Genomic DNA, 18,178 nt, shown 5'->3' with positions numbered 1-18,178 from the left:
TATTGTGTTTGAGTGTCACGTACAGTTGTCTTCTCCTGTTCCACCTCGTTCAGCTCTGCAGAATATAAGACCCCCACACATACCCCCTGAATCAGAACCACATTTTATCAAGACCCCTGGTGACTCATACCTACATATGCTACCTTTATAGGAAACAGTTCCCAAAGTCAATCAAACAGAATTTCCTATAAATCATAGAATTTATTTCAGTAATATGATGAGTTAAATATTTTTTTAAAATTCCTCTCCAAAAGTCCATCAGAGCTGTCTTGGTTCACTGTTCTATTCCATAATGACGTGCTTGCTCTTGTAGCTCACAAAGTGCACAAAACCAATAATGTACATGCAATATTTCTGGTTAATACTGCCAACAAACAGCCTATTCACACAATGAAGGGTTTAAATGCCAAAAGCCCATGTTCTGGATCTTACTCACAGGAAATTCTGAATCAGAAAGAAAAATGGATTAAGGAGAAGCAGCAAAGAAAGGTGAGAAAAACTATTTTTTTAAAAAATTTTATTTTATTAATATTATTTTTTTACATTCTATGATGTTGCAGAGCAGTTGGGAGGAAGAGGAAGAGGGGAAAAGGGAAGGAAATGTGATGGAAGGAGGAAGAAGGAGGGGTGGGATTGAGGTCTGTGGCACCCCCCACATTCCCACAGGGGAGACCAGGGGGCTTCCAGCAGTGGTTTGGTCACTGCCTGGCTGGGTGCAGATGTCAGTGGGGTGTGGCAAAAGCCCTCGTCTCCCACCACTCTAGCTTGCAAACACGAGGCCCTTCTTGCTGTGGCTTGGTGGTCATTGCCGGCCGGCTGTGGGTGTGGGGGGGTGCATGGCCAAGGCCCTCAGCCCCCCACTGCCCCAGCTCAGGAGAGCCCAGGGTGCTTCCTGCAGCAACTCAGTGGTTGTCATTGGGGTGGTTATGCTTGTTGGGGTGGTGTGGCTGAGTCAGCCCCCACCCTCAGGACTGGTCGCAAGTGTCGGGGGGCATGGCTGAGGTCCCTGGCCCTCCCCACTTTCTGGCTTGGTAGCCCAGGGGACTTCTGGTCCTTCTAGGTGTTATAGGTGTTCTTTGGTGAAATGAGATCTTTACTAGTTAATATCAAACTTTGTCTCTGGTTGTGGGTACTTTTTTTTTCTTTCAGTTCTGTGTTGCTTTGCATTCCCACCACTCTGCGCTGGAACTAATTTGGTGTCCTTTGCTTACTTCTGAAATGAGGGAACTTCCTGTGGGGACCAGTGCTTGAGCTAAATTGCTGCTTTGCTGCTGATTCCCTAGGGAAGGCTTTTTGGGCAGCTCAGGTTTTAATGGTTGACTTTATAGGTATTTCCAGTTCTAGTGAAATCTGGTGCACCCAGGTTGTGTAGAAACACTAGTCTGGGCCTGAGTCTTTTCATCAAACTGCACCCCTTGCAATTCTATATTCCTGGCCAGTCTCCTCTGAGTGGTCCTACGTTGATTGTGGGGCAGATCAGCTGTCCTTGTTGTGCCCCAGTGTTCTCCTGGTGGGCCTGTCTCCCCCACCACCCGTGCTCCAAACACTTCCCATGGGACAGGTGTGCACCGGTCCCTTGTGATGACTCACCAGCTTCTGAGTGGCTCCTTTTTTTCAGTTGTTGTGGCTCCTTGCTCCTGTGTGGGTCCACGTGAACCCTATTAGTGGTCTTGCTGGCCTGGGGGCCACCAAGGCCCACTTCTCCCCTGCTGCCTCCAAGCAACTTCATCCGAAGAGCATAGCTGCAGTTTTTGCCTTCTCCTGCTCCGGGCACTCAGCAGCTCCAGCCTAGATGCAGCCAGGTGCATCTAGGTCAGAGTGGTTTTTTTCTTTCTCTCATCGTGACTTCTCCCACCTTCATGCACTCTATAGGTCTCTCCTCTTCCCCTGAGCTCCAGCAGCCCCAGCTTGGCTGTTGTTGCTTTTTTATAGTTGTAAATTGGTTGATTTGTGGGCAAAAGTGACACTGGGGACCGTCTATTCTGCCATCTTGACTGGAAGTTGAGAAAAACTATTAAAAGACACTTTATATTACGTGAATTCTATCTCAGTGAAGCTGCTTTCTTTTAAAAAAAGATACTTTCAGAGGATACTAAGAAGGAAAATGTACAGTTCTCCTTTAGAGTTTTTTAAAGTTCTAACTTTTCACAAACCACCTATTTAGAATTTTTTTTTTATGTAGCTGAGAGAGATGTTAATGTTCCCTACAGCATTATAGTGATTACTAAAAAGTCGAAACAACTTAAATGCCCAATGCCAAGAAAAGTTTAACTATTAAACACAGAAACATGGAAAAACGGTCATGAAAGAATGAACATTTCCAAATATAAAATGAGAAGTACACTTTGAATACATCTATCTGAAAATGTTTCTGCAAGGGGAAAAATGAGTTAAAAACTGCAGTTAGGATACCATTATCATGGGTAACCCCCCGACCCCCAATTGTAATAATGTCTGTCTTTTCAGCTTTAGTTAGACACTGCTTTGTTAAAAACATTATTTAAGGGGGCTTCCTTTATAATTAAAATTTTTAACAATCAAAGGATCTATTTAAAGAAATAGATCAAAATAAATCAGAAACATAGACAAAGGTTTACACAAAGATAATCATTCAGATGTTCTCTATAGCATTATCTATAATATTTAAATATTGAAAATAGCCTAACTGACAACAATGGGGGAAATAGGTAAGAACTATATTTATCAATGAGATGAAATGTATTTGGGTATATATTTGCATATGAACAGTAAAATGTTGAGAGGTTACTTCTGAGTGGTGGGACTTAAGGTGAATCTTATTTACCTTAATATTTTCAGGATCTTCCTCAATAAAAATTTATTTATTTATTTTTAGAATCAGAAAAACACTTCTTTTTTTTTTACATACGTATTTTATTATTTTTTTATTTAAACAATTGATTATACAAATTTATGAGCACAGAGTTGACTATCAGTTTTTGTGTACAATATGTGATGATCAAATGAGGATAACTGGCATATTCGTCATTACAAAACATACTCATTCTTTGTGTCCATTAACCAGTGTCTCCCTAACCCCTCCTCTCCCACAATTCTATTTTTTAAAAAAGGCTGACAGTTAAAGAACTAAAGGGAAAACACTATATATTTCTTAGGGTAGAATCTAACTCATTATTGCAGATCTTGCAAAACCAGTAACTATTTCCACCAAGGACTATCTTCTTGTGGTTATCTTAAGTAACCTGAGTTGACATTTTATCTTCCCTGGATGGAATCTTTTATGATTTACCAGCTAGATTTTTTGCTTAGGTTCTTGAAATGCATTATAAAGTAATGATTACTGCAATCCACTAAGCTGCTGGAGATTATGCTATGAGCTTTTAATTTCTGTTTAATTTATGTCACACACAAAAGTCCAATCAAGCCCTTCCTGAAACCATTGCTGAAGGTGATATGAAGTACCCCAGTGTGGGTAACAGTGTGTTAAGTCCCAAACTCTCAGTAATCTATAACAATTTCTATTTCACTTAAACCCACTCCCATTTACACACTATGTTCAAGTATGAGAAAATGCAAGTGCTGCAAATACCTTGTCAAAATCTCTAAAAATAAAACCACACCTACCATGATTATCACTGGCTTGCTCTCTAATGCAAATTATGATTTAAATAAATCAGTATACTAAAGATAGATCTGCCTGTATGTGAAAAGCTCAATGTCCGCAATCAGTGTGACAAAATGAGGACACGCGATGTGTCACCATGATTAACTGTGCCTTAAGCATGAATATCCCAAGCTGCAGTGCAGATGTGTGACGCTGATAAGATGAACTGACTGTAATGCTCTCCAACTGCCAAGAAATGTGCTCTGAGAACCACACCCAGAAGGTCTGGGAGAAAGCCCAGCATGAAGTCACCAAAGTAGAAGACAGTATCACCCAACTCAAGGCTCAGTCTTTTGGGCAGGATGGAAGGCCAGGCTGAGGTCCAAAGGTTGAGTTACTTGCCTCAGGTCACAAAGCAAGTGGCAGAATTGCTATTAGAATCCTGCCTCCACCCAGGTCCCACTGCCTTTTCACACCAGAATTTCTTGTGATGGCACAGGCCTTGACCAAGAAATCTAAGACTTTGGGAAGATAGGAGACAGTAAAAGGAAAATAATGAGCCCATAGGGCAGAGACGGAAAACTGAATCTTTTACAATTAGTTGGCAGGTGTTATATGACTTTAGTTAGCCACCCTGTTCTCACTGGGTATAGATATCACCAGAATGAAGAAACAGGTTAGGGCTAAATGACTCACTACACAGAAGCTCACAGTTCCTACCTGTTTCAGCTGTTTCAGCCCTGGAGTTAGGCTTCCTCTCACACTTAGTGGTCTATCACTAATTTGGATATCTTTCTGTGGCCTTATAAGTCAAGTAATTGACACCTATTGTTATGCAAAAATAGCTGAAGGGTTTTTCCCTTGATTTCCTCAAACATTCTTTGAAGTCACTTTTTTCATCAGCATTTAAAATTAGTTACCCAGGTATGGAAGTGAAAGGCCTTTGACAAGACATCAGGGATATGGTCACTGCCCACCTGAAAAACAGATGAACGAGAGTGAATGGGAGAAAGAGCAATGGTCTTGGAGTTAGCAGATGTGGGGAAGTTATTTGACTTTTCTGTGCCTCTCCTTTCCCCTTCTGGTAAGTGGGATAAATATTAGTACCTGTGTTACAGGGTTGCTGTGAGGACTAAATGAGACAACCTATGTAAAGTGCTTAGAACAGTGGTTGGCTCAGTAAATGTTAGTTATTACTATTACTTTCATTGTGATTATCATTGGCAAGTCTTAGTTTAGCTACTGATTACCTAGATGCGTGCATCTCAAACTTTAATGGGCACAGCAAACACCTGGGGACCTTGGTAAAATACAGACTCTGGTTTATTATATCTAGGCTTAGATTCTGCATTTCTAACAAGCTCCCAGGTACATAAGTACCTCTGTCACACAGAACACAATTTGAGCAGCAAGGATCTTCCTAATCCAGCACCCAGCAAGTGCTTAATACTACTGACAAAAATGAATGACTTCTCTGCATCTCAATGATTTCATCTGTAAACTGGGGATAATACTCATACATATTCCACATGATATCAAGTGACTAAAATTAGTAAATGAGAACACACAGGAAAGAGCATTCTAAACTGCAAATAAAGCTATGCAAGTGGTATTGGTAATTATTCTTACTATTCACAATATGAAATCGACAACATTGTCATGCCCAAATTTACAAGTGCTATTACTGGAATATATGAAAACAAGCCTTGAATTCCCTTGCTCAGAAAAGATACTCCATTCCAGGATCCCCTAGGAATTCTAGCAGAACCCAACAGTTTTTCAAGGGATTCCTAAGTCAAAAGCTCTGAGACTTCAGAACGGCCATTCGGTGGCCAGGAAAGAACCACTTTGGCAGAGAGTGTAACCATTTGAGGTGTGGAGAACGAATATCACGAGTGATTCTACTCTCTCTCCCAGAGCTGGCTAGCCTCCTTCCAGCCTTCATCAGCCAAGATCCTGGGTTAGGACAGTAATACCCATAGCACGAGACAGATGGGCACTGCCCTGGCCAAGCCCACACCTGCCACTCCAAAAGCTGGCAAAGAACCAGGCTGAGAGAAAAGCAGGGTTTATAGATGGGGATGCTTCAATCAAGTACACCTGGCTGTCTTCCTTCAGCACAATCTGGGATTTCCTTCTCACAGACTATAAAGTATGAAGTTTCTATCTTGTGCTTCTCCTCCAAGGGGTTCAGAGTGAACCATAGCTAATTCTTCCTCACAGGGCATTGTGCCAAAAAGTCCTCTCACCATTTTAGAGGCAGATGGCTCCTCCAACATCTACCTAATTGCTCAGGCCAAAAACCCAGGAGTCAGCCTTAATTCCTCTCACTCCCCATTGCCCCCCATCCTGCTGTTTCTACCTCCAAAACATACCCACAATCCATCCTCTTTTGCCATCTTCACTGCCACCACCTGAGAAAGCCACGATCATCTCTCACCTAACCTCCTAATTAGTCTCCTGACTGCCACTCTTATGCCCTCTAAAATTCATTGGCCACATAGAAACCAGATTTAAAAGAAAAAAAAAAAGATCATGCCTTAATGGCTCTCTCTCTGCTCAAGCCATCCACCATGTGACACCTGCATCAATGAGTAGCATCACCACCAATAAGGCCCTCACCAGATGTGTTCCCTGGACTTTGGACTTCCCAGCCTCTGAAACTGCTACCTTGCCACTTTCCTCCAGCCATAAGTAGAAGCAGCCTAAGGCCCACTCCAGATGCAGCTGTCCCAGAATTGTGAGCCAAATAAACCTATTTTATTAAAAAAAAAAAAAAAAAAAGCCTTCAATGGTTTCTGTTGCTTTTAGAATACAATCCCAATTCCTTACTCTAGCCCACAAGGCCTGACATGATCTGAGACTCCCCCATCCCCAACTCACCTGCTCCAGCCACTCTGAGCCTTCTTGAGGTTCCTGGAATTTACCAAGCTTGTTTCCACCTCAGAGCCTTTACCCTTGCTATTCCTCTGCCACATCTTCAAATGATTGGCCTCTTCCTGGAAGCAAATCTCAGCAAAAATGTCACTGCCTTAGTGAGGCCTTCTCTGACTACCCAATTAAAGTAGCAGAACCCCCAATCGCCTGAGTAGTTACTCTCTGTGATATCACTGTTTTATTGTTTTCACAGCACTTATTCCTATGCAAATTACCCCATTTATTGGTTTATTTTCCTGTCTGCTGCCACTAGAATGTAAGCTGCCAAAGAGCAAGGACCTCATCTACCAGGCTACAACAGGGCTGATGCATACTTATTTGCTCAAATGTTGAATGAATGAAACCAAGGGAGCATAGTAGCAAAAGCACTGAACTTAGAATCAGAAGACCTGGATTACAACGTGATATGGGCCGTTACTAGCAGCATGGCTTCTCTTACCTCAGGTAAAACAGGGATCTTAATCTGCACCTTCCCTTTCTTGCAGGGTCATTGGTAAGACCAAATGAATGAAGCATGTTTAAGCATTTTTGTAAACCATTAGGCACCATACAGAGAACCTGTATGAGGTTCAAATAAATGCTCACAACAGTCATACATGGTAAGTCCTACTATTATCCCCATTTTACAGTGAGGAAACTGCAGCACAAAGAAGTAAATTGCTCAAAGGCATACAGTGTAAAGGGGCAGAGCCAAGATTTTAACCCAGGAAGCCTGATTCAGTGCTTTTAACCACTAGCTTGCAATCAGAATTGCACAGCAGCACTGAAAGGGCCTTCAGTATCATCTAGCCTATTCCCTTCATTTTAAAAAGGAGAAGACTGAGGGACAGAGAAACCACTCCCTTTAAACATTCCAGCTCTTTTTGGAGATCCACACTTTGGATCATATCTATTTAAATGAAGCTTTATGTGAGATCTCAGTTTCCCTGCCATTGAAAGAAAAGCCTCTAGCCATAGCAGTTAGAAGTAACAAAAGAATACTCTTGTGGCCTTGTAACAGCTACTGTTGAGAAATTAGACAGCAGGGTATGGGAGATACAACACAGGATTTACCTGGAGACATATCCAACTCCTCACTTAGTAGGTATAAGATTCTTAGGCAAGTCATTCACTTTTCTGAACCTCAGTCTCCTCATCTGCAAAATGAAGATGACATCACCAGCTACCTACCAAAGTCTACGTAAAGAATAAATGAGGAGCCAACCTAAATGTCCCTCAATGGATGACTGGGTAAGGAAAATGCTCTATATACATACCATGGAATGCTACTCTGTCATAAAAAAGAATGAAATTCTGCCATTTGCAGCAAAATGAATGAGCTTGGAGAAAATTATGTTGAGTGAAATAAGCCAGGCACAGAGGGAAAAATACCACATGTCCTCACTCATAAGTGGGAGCTAAGAGAGAAAGATGGAAGGAAAGAAAGACCACAGTGGTGTGTTGGGACTTGGAGAGGGAGAGAGAATACCTAGGGTTGTTGGGGGGAGGGAAAACGGGGATTAATTGGGTGGGGGACACAGGGAATAATCACAACTTGTGGTAATGGGCATGCCGATAGAACTGATCTGACCATCACAACTTGGGCCCAAGTGGCGACGGTCAGTTTTGTAGCCCATGAATATGCATAACCAATAAAAATAAAATAAAGTACCTATCCACTTCAAAAAAAAAAAAATTAAATGAGATAATATACCTGAAAAGTGCCTCTTAATCATATACTTGTAAATAGTTATTATTGCTTTAAGCAATTCCCAAAAGACATAAAGATGCCCTTTTTCTTCTGGAAGGGTCAATAAAGCCCAAGTAGAAAATAAGACCATAACCCCAGGCATCTACAAGGACTTGACTTCAGGGTTTCGCTCACCTGGGCTACTTGCATAAGTCTACCACTCCTTTGCTATGAGCAAAATGAAGAAGTAAAACTGGGAGTGAGGGGATGTCAACAGTGGTAGGAATACCCGAATGAGCTGGTGCTCTACACACCTAAATCCTCCTGTCCCAAAGTCATCTCCTCATGAAAGCCTTGCCCATCCCACCCCAGAAGCCTCATAGCTTGTTGAGCACTTACTATGTGCCGAGTTACTCGACATACCCTGTCTCACTGGATTCCCAAGGTAGTCCGTTTTACAGATTATCCCATTTTAGGGATAAGAAAAAGAAAGCTCAAAGAGATTAACTTGCCCAAGGCCACACAGTTACTAAGTGGAGATGCAGAGTCTCAAACTCAGACACTCGGAGTTCAAATTGGACTCTCAGCCCTGATGTAGGGGGCCCTAAGAAGTATCTCTCTCCCCATTTAAGGCACTTTCACATACATGTCTCATCATCTTAATCACTGTGAGCAGCAAGTGTGAGGTCTCCATTGGACAAACAGGCCAACTGAGGCCAGACAGGAAAAGAGACTTGCCCAAGGTCACACAACTAGCCAGGGACAGCGCCGAGGTTTGGACCCCAGGCTCAAGCTTCCCTGCCTCCCTCCCAAGCTGACGACCTGAACATGGCCTTAGACCCCCCCACACCAAGTTAACCCCGACCCCGGGCGTCTGTGTCTGGGGGTCGGGCTGCGGCCCTGCCCAGAAGAGGGGCGAGGCCGCCCGAACTGCAGGAGGATGCCCAGGAGGCAGGGCAGAGGATGCTCCAACTCGCCGGGCAGTAAAGCCAGGCGCGACGCCGGCGCCGGCCGTTGGGAAAATCGCAGGCGGCGGGAGGGATTGGCCCTGCCCCGCGGGCGCCCGGGCCCCTCCCGACTCACCTGCGGCCGCCCGGGCCCCTCCCGACTCACCTGCGGCCGGAGCCGAAAGCGGGCGGCGGCCGCGGCGGCAGCGGCAAGGGCGACAACGGCGGCAACGGCTGCAACGGCGTCGAAACCCGGGATCTGCCATTCCCCGCTGCCCCGGATGGGGAGAGACTGTGGCCGCTCACTTCCTTAGCAACCCGGCTCGGCGACCCACTTCCTTAGCAACCGGTGTCAATTTCAATAACTTTATTAAGACTCGGGAGGCAAACAGGGAGAGGTAGCCCTGCAAAGCCTGCGGGGTGGGGCCGGACTCGGTGCTGGCGCTCTGTGGGTGCCCAACATACCTCGGTCTTTTCACCACCGAAAGGGCGAGAGGAGAGTGCGATGTGGCCTGACTCCATGAGCTGGTATCTCGTACCTCAGTTTCCCGGTCTGTAAAATGGAACACACTGCCTTGGTCGGGCTACGCGACCTTTGACACCCGTTATGTGACTTGTGTCTCAAATTGCTGCTCAAATGGCTCCCATTTAGGGTCCACCTACTGACTCAAACCAAAGATTTAGAAATCATTCTTGTTTCTTCCCTCTTCTTCACCCCTCACATCCAGTCACCATGTCCCTTAGTCTATCCACCTTTCTCCATATCAGGGCCACCACACCAGGCAAGGCAAGGCCACCCTCATCTCTAGCCTGCCTGCAATATCTGGTCTCTCTGCTTCTAGTCTTTTGTCCGGCCCTGCCCTGTCAATCAATTTTCCACAAGGTGGCCATAAGGATCATTTAAAAACGTAAAACACATCACGTCACTCACTGGTTAACACTCTTTATTCGAATCCCATAGCTCTTAGAATCACATACCAAGTCCTTATGACTTCCTATAAAATCGCTAAAACTCTGTTCCAGCCACACGGACTAGAAGGCCAGGTTCTATCCCTCCCTAGGAATTCACACCTGCCGTTCCCCACCGACCAGAAATTTCATGAGAGCAGGGTCTTTGTTATATCCACCATGCCTAGAACCATGCTTGGTTCATAGAAGGTGCTCAGTAAATATGTGTTGAGTATTGACAGGATGCTCTTCTCTTCCTCACTCCCTGCTATTTGCCTGGCATGGTAGAGACTGGTACTTGCTCCACAAACTTTTCTTCTTGCTTCTGGACACAAAGCTAGACTCCATTTCCCAGCTTTCCTTGCAATTCAGACCAAGTTCTGGCCAATTGAGTACAATTTGTGCCCTTATCAGACCTGGCCCATAAACCTCCCATACAATTTTTCACACATTTTAAGGGACTGTGAGGCCCTAGGAGATGGCTGAGGCACAAAATGGGAGGGACCTGGATCAATTAGATACCCTTTGGAGGACAACTGGCCAGGAAGCCATCCAACTTGGGTCATCAAAGTTAGACAAGAAAATAAACTTATATTGAATTAAGCCATTGAGATGTGGAAGCTTTTTGTTACAGCAGTTAGCCAGCTCCAACTAAAATACTGTACCTAACTGAATCATCCTTTGAATCCCAGTTTAGTTCCCTTTCTCTGTTAACCCATCCTGTTCCCCACCCACCATTATTCAAAATAGTTATCAAGAAATAATATTTACCTTTTTTTTTTTTTTTTTTTTTTAAAAGATGACCGGTAAGGGGATCTTAACCCTTGACTTGGTGTTGTCAGCACCACGCTCAGCCAGTGAGCGAACCGGCCATCCGTATATGGGATCCGAACCCGGGGCCTTGGTGTTATCAGCACCGCACTCTCCCAAGTGAGCCACGGGCCGGCCCCAATATTTACCTTTTAATTACTACAAACATCAGTCTACTGAGCTAAGTAAGGTATGTGTTTATGTTTATGTTTCATTGTGTTTATGTTTATTTCTTTCACATTCTTTGGCATTTTCCGAGGCGTAATAATCGCCTCAATGTTTTTCCATTTTCATTATTTTTCTTAGTAGCTATTATTATTTTTTCTATATGTCCAATAAATCAGGCAAACACCTAGCAGTGATTTTTCCAGATGCTTAAACAAAAAATAGTCCATGAGTTTTGTTTTTTCTCCTAAAGTCTTCAGCTCTAATTCAGACCAGTGTTATCTAGACCTATGCACATCTATCATACTAGACTTTCTTGTGTCCTACCCCTGGATTGGATTCCCTGTGCCCTGTACCACATGTCTTCTGGATTATGGATTTATTCCTCCCCTCTATGCAGCATATCTTTCAGTAGATTCCTGAAAAAGGGTGCACAGAAGCAAATACATTTAGTGCTTGTATGTTTAAATGTGTCTTGATACTGTTCTCACAGTTGATTAATAATTTAGAAGGTTATAGAAATCTAGGCTGAAAATTATTTTTTCTCAGAATTTTCAAGTCATTGCACTACTGTTTCAAGTATCTAGATTTAAGATGTCTAACACCATTCTTTTTTTTTTTTTTTTTAATAAGATGAACAGTAAGGGGATCTTAACTCTTGACTTGGTGTTGTCAGCACCACACTCTCCAAGTGAGCTAGCCAGCCATTCCTATGCAGGGATCCAAACCCATGGCCTTGGTGTTATCAGCACCACACTCTCCCAAGTGAGCCACGGACCAGCCATCTAACACCATTCTTAATCCTGTTGTTTTGCATATGACTAGTTAACTTTTTAGTTTTATCTTTGGAAGTTTTAGGTTATTCTCTTTATCTAGAGTGTCATGATATCCTGAGTGAGGGTTTTTCCTCACTTGTGTTAGCTGAGCTCTTTCAATCTGGACACTTATGTCTCTGCAATATAGGAAATTTTCTTGTATTATTTCTTTGATGATTTTCTCCCTTCCTTTTTTTTTTTTTCCTTCTTTTTTCTCTCTTTCTGTGGACTGAGCTCTTAATTTGCTCATTGTTTTTCTCCTTTTATCCCCTCTTTTTGGATTTTTTTGGGAGATTTCTATCCACATATTTTGCATCTCTCTCCTCTATGGAAGGATACTGCGCTCACCTCTTAGTCACTAAATCAATATTCTCCTTGGAGACATTTAGGTCATGACTTCCTTCCCCTGCTAAGTCAGTTATTACTTCTCCTTTTGTCTCTGTTTCTCGAAAGCTTGCTGAAATCTCTGGGTCACTAATGTCTCATCTCTTGTCCTTTTATGTTGTGGGTTAATACATTTTTTCATTTCTTATTGTGATATATGTGGGGCTTGAGGGGGAAAAATACATGTCTTCAATCCATGTCATCATCCATAATTTCAAAAAAAAAAAAAAACCAAGTAGATAAAAGGGTATGAACAGATAGTTCCGAGAAAAGGAATAGAAAATATGATTTTTAAACATAGGAAAAGATGCTTCTGCCCACTTATATTAAAGGAAATGAAAATTAAAACAATGAGTTTTTGTTTTGTTTTGTTTTGAGAGGGGGAAAAACACTTGGAAAAGGCATTGTTGATGAGGGTATGGTCTTGATTGTGTCCTTAGCAAGCTGTTTAAAGCTGTGTAGAGGAATGGGACTAGTAGTAGTTGTTGTGCAGTTTGGGGTGACCAATTTGTCCTGGTTTGCACAGGGCTTTCCCTGTTTTAGCACCAAGTGTTCCATGTCCCAAAGAAATCCCTTAACCTGGGCAAATTGGGATGATTTGACACCCTAGCATGGTGGGATGATTTTTTTGCTATATTACCAGTATGTTTCCATTCCTGGCATTTCCTTTTCACTTCGTGTCCCCATTTCCATCCAACCTGGACTGTGAAGCATTTAATGCTCAGAAAAGGGTTGTTTCAGGAGAAAAATAGAGAAAGAACTGTCTGAGCCCCAAACTCTTGAGGAGGAGACTAGGAATGGAAGCGGTCTTGAAAAGTCAGAGCAGGACTTCCGAACCTCTGGATTCTGGAGATTTGCTAAGTTTGATGTAGGGGAGAGATAGGGAGAATGCAACAAGAGGAAAGTGGGGCTGAGAAAAGGGGTCCTAAGTTGGGGAGAACGTGTGGACCAGAGCAGAGACGCATCTCCTCTGCCTCACCCGGAGCAAACTCCAGCCTAGAAATGATCTGGTCTAACTCCAGCAAACACCATTGTGTCAATTTATCATAAACAATAGAAACCAACTCTAACTGAGAGTAGTAGAAAAAGAATTTATGCTCTCTTGCTTCCTCTCTCCTGCTTCCTCTCGCCATGTGATCTGCTTGTACCCACCAGCTGCCTGCCACTTTCCGCCATGAGTAGAAGCAGCCTGAGGCCCGTGCCAGATGCAGCTGTCCCAGAATCATTAATGTTGTGGAAATGACCACACTGTCATTCGGTCAAAGTGATCTACAGATTAAATGTAATCCCTATCAAAACACCAATAATAGAGGCCCAAGATCCTCGGAGACTATGTGCCCTGCGGTGCCAGTGCGCAACCCAGCAGGTAGGCCTTGCCGTCACCACCTGGCTCCATCCCCAGCCCCACCGAGTGCGTGCTGACCGGAGAGGCCCAAGATCCGAGGCAACCATGCACCCGAGGCACTAGTGGGCAACCGAACAGACACTGAGGCAGCCATACCAAATTGGCAGCCCCAGCAGCATCCTAGCCAGACAATAGTGTCAAACCAGTGGACCGTGAAATCCTCTGCCACAATGACTAAACATCAAAGGAAAGGTACCAAAAATATGAAAAATCAAGAAAGTATACCACCTAAAGCTGATAACTTTCAAGATCTAGATCCAACAGAACAAGAAGCCCTTGAAAAGTCTGACAAGGAATTTCAAGTGATAATTCTAAGGAAACTAAATGAGATACAAGAAAACTCAGCTACACATCATGATGAAATGAGGAAAAGTATACAGGACCTGAAAGAGGAAATGTAGAAGGAAATCAATGTCCTGAAAAAAAATGTAGCAGAACTTGCCAAGCTGAAGAATTCATTCAACAAAATAAAAAACACAGCAGAGAGTTTAAAAAGCAGGCTTGCAGAAGCAGAAGAGAGAACTTCTGACCTTGAAAATGGGCTGTTTGAAATAACACAAGCAGACAAAAAAAAAAAAAAAAAAAGAAAGAAAAAAGAATTAAAAACATTGAAGAAAATCTAAGAGAGATATCAGACAACCTTAAGCACTCAAATATCCAAGTCATGGGTATTCCAGAGGGGGAGGAAAAAGAAGATTGCATTGAAAACATATTCAACAATAGGAATGATGAGGATCCTAAGATGACGGTGGCTGCGGCGGTTGGCGCGGAGTAGCTGAGGTGGAAAAGGCGGCCACTGGGCCTTAGGCAGCCGGGAAACTTGTGGACCTTCCTCTTGCTGTCTCTTAAGGGAGGACCGCTGCTGGTGGCCGGTCGTGGGGGCTGACCGCCACTTTGCCCTTGGCAGGAGAGGCTGCCTCATTTACAGGCAGCAGATCTCAAGTATGGAGCAGGAAAAGAACTGTTTCTTAGCTGCAAAAGCAAATCTCTAAACAGGGAACACGGCGCCGGGGCTGCTGTTAACGCTGCCAGGATCCCAGAGGCTGGGGCCGCGCTGAAGGCAGCCAGCTGCCCTATTCAGGATTCGAGGTTTCAGGCTGGCATAAAAGAAGATTCCTGGGAGCGCCTGAGCCGCGCCGCGGGACTGACTGAGCAGCCTGAGGCGGCGGCAGCCGAGAATGGGGACAGTGACAAAGCAGAGGCAGAGAGGGAGCCACCTGACCCGACACAGCCCTGTGAGTGACCCCGGGCCCGACCCTGCTCGGGGGGAAGATGCCCACCCAGCTTTCACCTGCCCCACTGGGCCACTCACTGGCCCCAGGGCTGCCTCAATTTTCTCAGGTGGTGGCAGCTCCGGCCCAGCTCAGCCAACTCTGTCCTCCTCACCCGGTTCGGCTCCTCACTGAGCCTTCCCACTTGCTTGCCCCAGTGTGGGGCTTTCCAGGGCCTGCAGGCTGGCCTCCCCTCCCAATCCCTCCGTGGTTCTCTGGCGGGGCTGGTGGCATGAGGTGTCCCCAGCCAGAGTCGGGAGGGCAAGGAAGTACAGGCTGGGCCGACAGTCACTCCACCGTGCCCTGGGCTCCAGCCCCAGGTAAACTTCCTGTTACCGGGAGGCAGATACCATCTCTGCGGCCACCAGTTCGGAAAAACGCCTAACCGATTTCTGGTTAGGAATAGTGTGGTTGGAGAGTTCCCGAGTCCACTTGAACCTGCTGGAGAGCTGAGTGCGGGCGGGCACCAGACTCGGTCCGCACCGGGGTGATTCAAAGGTGAACCATGTGCTGTGGGCTCCGCCCTCAAGGAGCTCACGCTCTGGTGTGGGAGATAAGACAAGTGCACAAATAACCGCGATACCAGGAGGAAGGTGATAAGTCCTGAGAAAGATCTACACAGTGCTACAAAGGCACCCAGAGCAACCGATCGTCTGCTGCTAGCAGAAACCTGGTAGACTTCCTGGGCGAGGCGGTGCCGAGCAAGGTCTTGAAGGCCCAGCTGATAGACAAGGGTTGCAGAAGACACGTCCCAGCCCAGCTGAGTGCGCACAGAGAGGGGAGAAGTCTGGCTAGGGAGGCAGAGACTCGACAGAAACCACACACCCTGTGGGGTTGCCACTGCACGATCCAACAGCCTGGGCCAGAGCACACGGAACAGGGAGAAGTCCTGCACGGGACATGAAAGTTCAGCAGAGACCACACACCCGGCGGTACCGCCCCGTGATCCAGCAGCCGAACGGAGTCCAAGCTGACCAGAGAGGTGGCTCCCCGGAGAGGCCCAGGACCCGAGGCAACCACACACACAAGGCACTAGAGGCCAACTGAGCAGTCACGGAGGTAGCCATACCAAATTGGCAACCACAGCAACATCTTAGTTAGTCAATAGTCTCAAACCGGTGGACTATGAAACCCCCTGCCACAATGAATAAACATCAAAAAAAAAGATACCAGAAATACAAAAAATCAAGAAAGTACACCACCAAAAGTTAATAAATCTCAAACTCTACATCCTATAGAACAAGAAGCCCTTGAAATTACTGACAAGGAATTTCGAGTGATAATTCTAAGGAAACTGAATGAGAAACAAGAAAACTCAGCTAGACATCATGATGAAACGAGGAAAAGTATACAGGATCTGAAAGAGGAAATGTACAAGGAAATCAATGTCCTGAAAAAAAATGTAGCAGAACTTGCTGAACTGAAGAAGTTATTCAGCGAAATAAAAAACACAACGGAGAGTTTAACCAGCAGGCTTGTCGAAGTTGAAGAGAGAACCTCTGAACTTGAAGATGGGCTGTTTGAAATAACACAAGCAGACAAAAAGAAAGAAAAAAGAATCAAAGACATTGAAGAAAATCTGAGAGAGATATCAGACAACCTTAAGCACTCAAATATCCGAGTCATGGGTATTCCAGAAGTGGAGGAAAACGGAGATTACATTGAAAACATATTCAACAAAATAGTGGCAGAAAATTTCCCAGGTACAGGAAAAATCACAGATCTTCAGATCCACGAAGCTCAACGATCTCCAAACATATTCAACCCAAAAAGGCCTTCTCCAAGACATGTTATAGTCAAATTGGCAAAACTCAGAGACAAAGAGAGAATCTTAAGAGCTGCAAGAGAGAAGCGTCACATCACCTATAAGGGAGCCTCAATCAGGCTAACATCAGACTTTTCATCACAAACCCTAAAAGCCAAAAAGGAATGGGATGATATATTCAAAATACTAAAAGACAAAGATGGCCAGCCAGGAATACTCTACCCTGCAAGGCTATCCTTCCAAAATGAAGGGTAAATAGTATATTTCTCAGACAAACAAAAACTGCGGGAGTTCACTACCACACATCCACCCTTACAAGAAATCCTCAAGGGAGTACTGGGTTTCATTCCTGAAAAATAGCTACCACTGCCACAAAAAACGAAGAAAAATCAAAACCCACTAGTAAAATAAAAATGGCATTCATGAAGAGAAAACAAACAAACAATAACACTACCTACAACCTAAGGAACCAACAAACACAGAAATCAAACAGTAAATCAGAAAGCAAGGAACAGGGCTGACCCCGTGGCTCACTCGGGAGAGTGCGGCGCTGGGAGCGCGGCAGCGCTCCCGCCGTGGGTTCGGATCCTATATAGGGATGGCCGGTTCGTGCGGTCACAAAAAAAAAATAAAGAAAAAAAAAAGAAAGCAAGGAACAAAAGACACCTAAGACAACCAAACAACCAATAAAATGCTAGGAATAAATCAACACCTTTCAGTAACAACTCCTAATGTAAAAGGCTTAAATTCCCCAATTAAAAGACACAGACCAGCTCACTGGATCAAAAAGGAGGACCCAACTATATGCTGCCTACAAGAGACCCACCTCACCCATAAAGATTCACAAAGACTAAGAGTGAAAGGATGGAAAAAGATTTACCATGAAAACAGAAAAGAAAAATGAGCTGGAGTAGCTATTCTTATATCTGACAAAATAGACTTTAAACTAAAAGCCATAAAAAGTGACAATGAGGGACACTACTTAATGATAAAAGGACTGATCCATCAAGAAGACATAACAATCATAAATATGTATGCACCCAATGTTGGAGCAGCCAGATTTATAAAACAAACTCTATTACACCTAAAGAAGGAAATAGACACTAATACCATAATAGCAGGGGACCTGAACACCCACTGTCAATATTAGACAGATCATCTAGGCAAAGAATCAGTAGAGAAACACAAGATCTAAACAATACTCTAGACCAATTGGAATTGGCAGATATCTACAGAACATTCCATCCAACTATCTCAGAATATTCATTCTTCTCATCAGCACATGGATCATTCTCCAGGATAGATCACATATTAGGTCACAAATCAAGTATCAATAAATTCAAAAAAATTGGAATTATCCCATGTATCTTCTCAGACCACAATGGATTAAAACTAGAAATTAATAACAAAAAAACCTCTGGAAACTATAGAAACACATGGAAATTAAACAGCATTCTACTTAATGACATATGGGTCCAA

General features: G+C 44.1%; 1 protein-coding gene across 1 annotated transcript in view; it reads right to left on the bottom strand.

Moving 5' to 3' along the window:
- Positions 1 to 9,402, bottom strand: part of KIF3B (kinesin family member 3B) — a 41,202-nt gene extending 31,800 nt beyond the window's left edge. Inside the window, exon 1 of the mRNA XM_063096420.1 lies at positions 9,303 to 9,402. The gene's annotated coding sequence lies outside the window, so the exon portion shown is untranslated. The remainder of the gene's footprint in view (positions 1 to 9,302) is intronic.
- Positions 9,403 to 18,178: the final 8,776 nt, after the last annotated feature.

The sequence above is a fragment of the Cynocephalus volans genome, chromosome 1, assembly GCF_027409185.1.
Source record: "Cynocephalus volans isolate mCynVol1 chromosome 1, mCynVol1.pri, whole genome shotgun sequence".
Lineage (NCBI taxonomy): Eukaryota > Metazoa > Chordata > Mammalia > Dermoptera > Cynocephalidae > Cynocephalus > Cynocephalus volans.
This window is presented reverse-complemented; position numbering and strand designations above follow the sequence as displayed.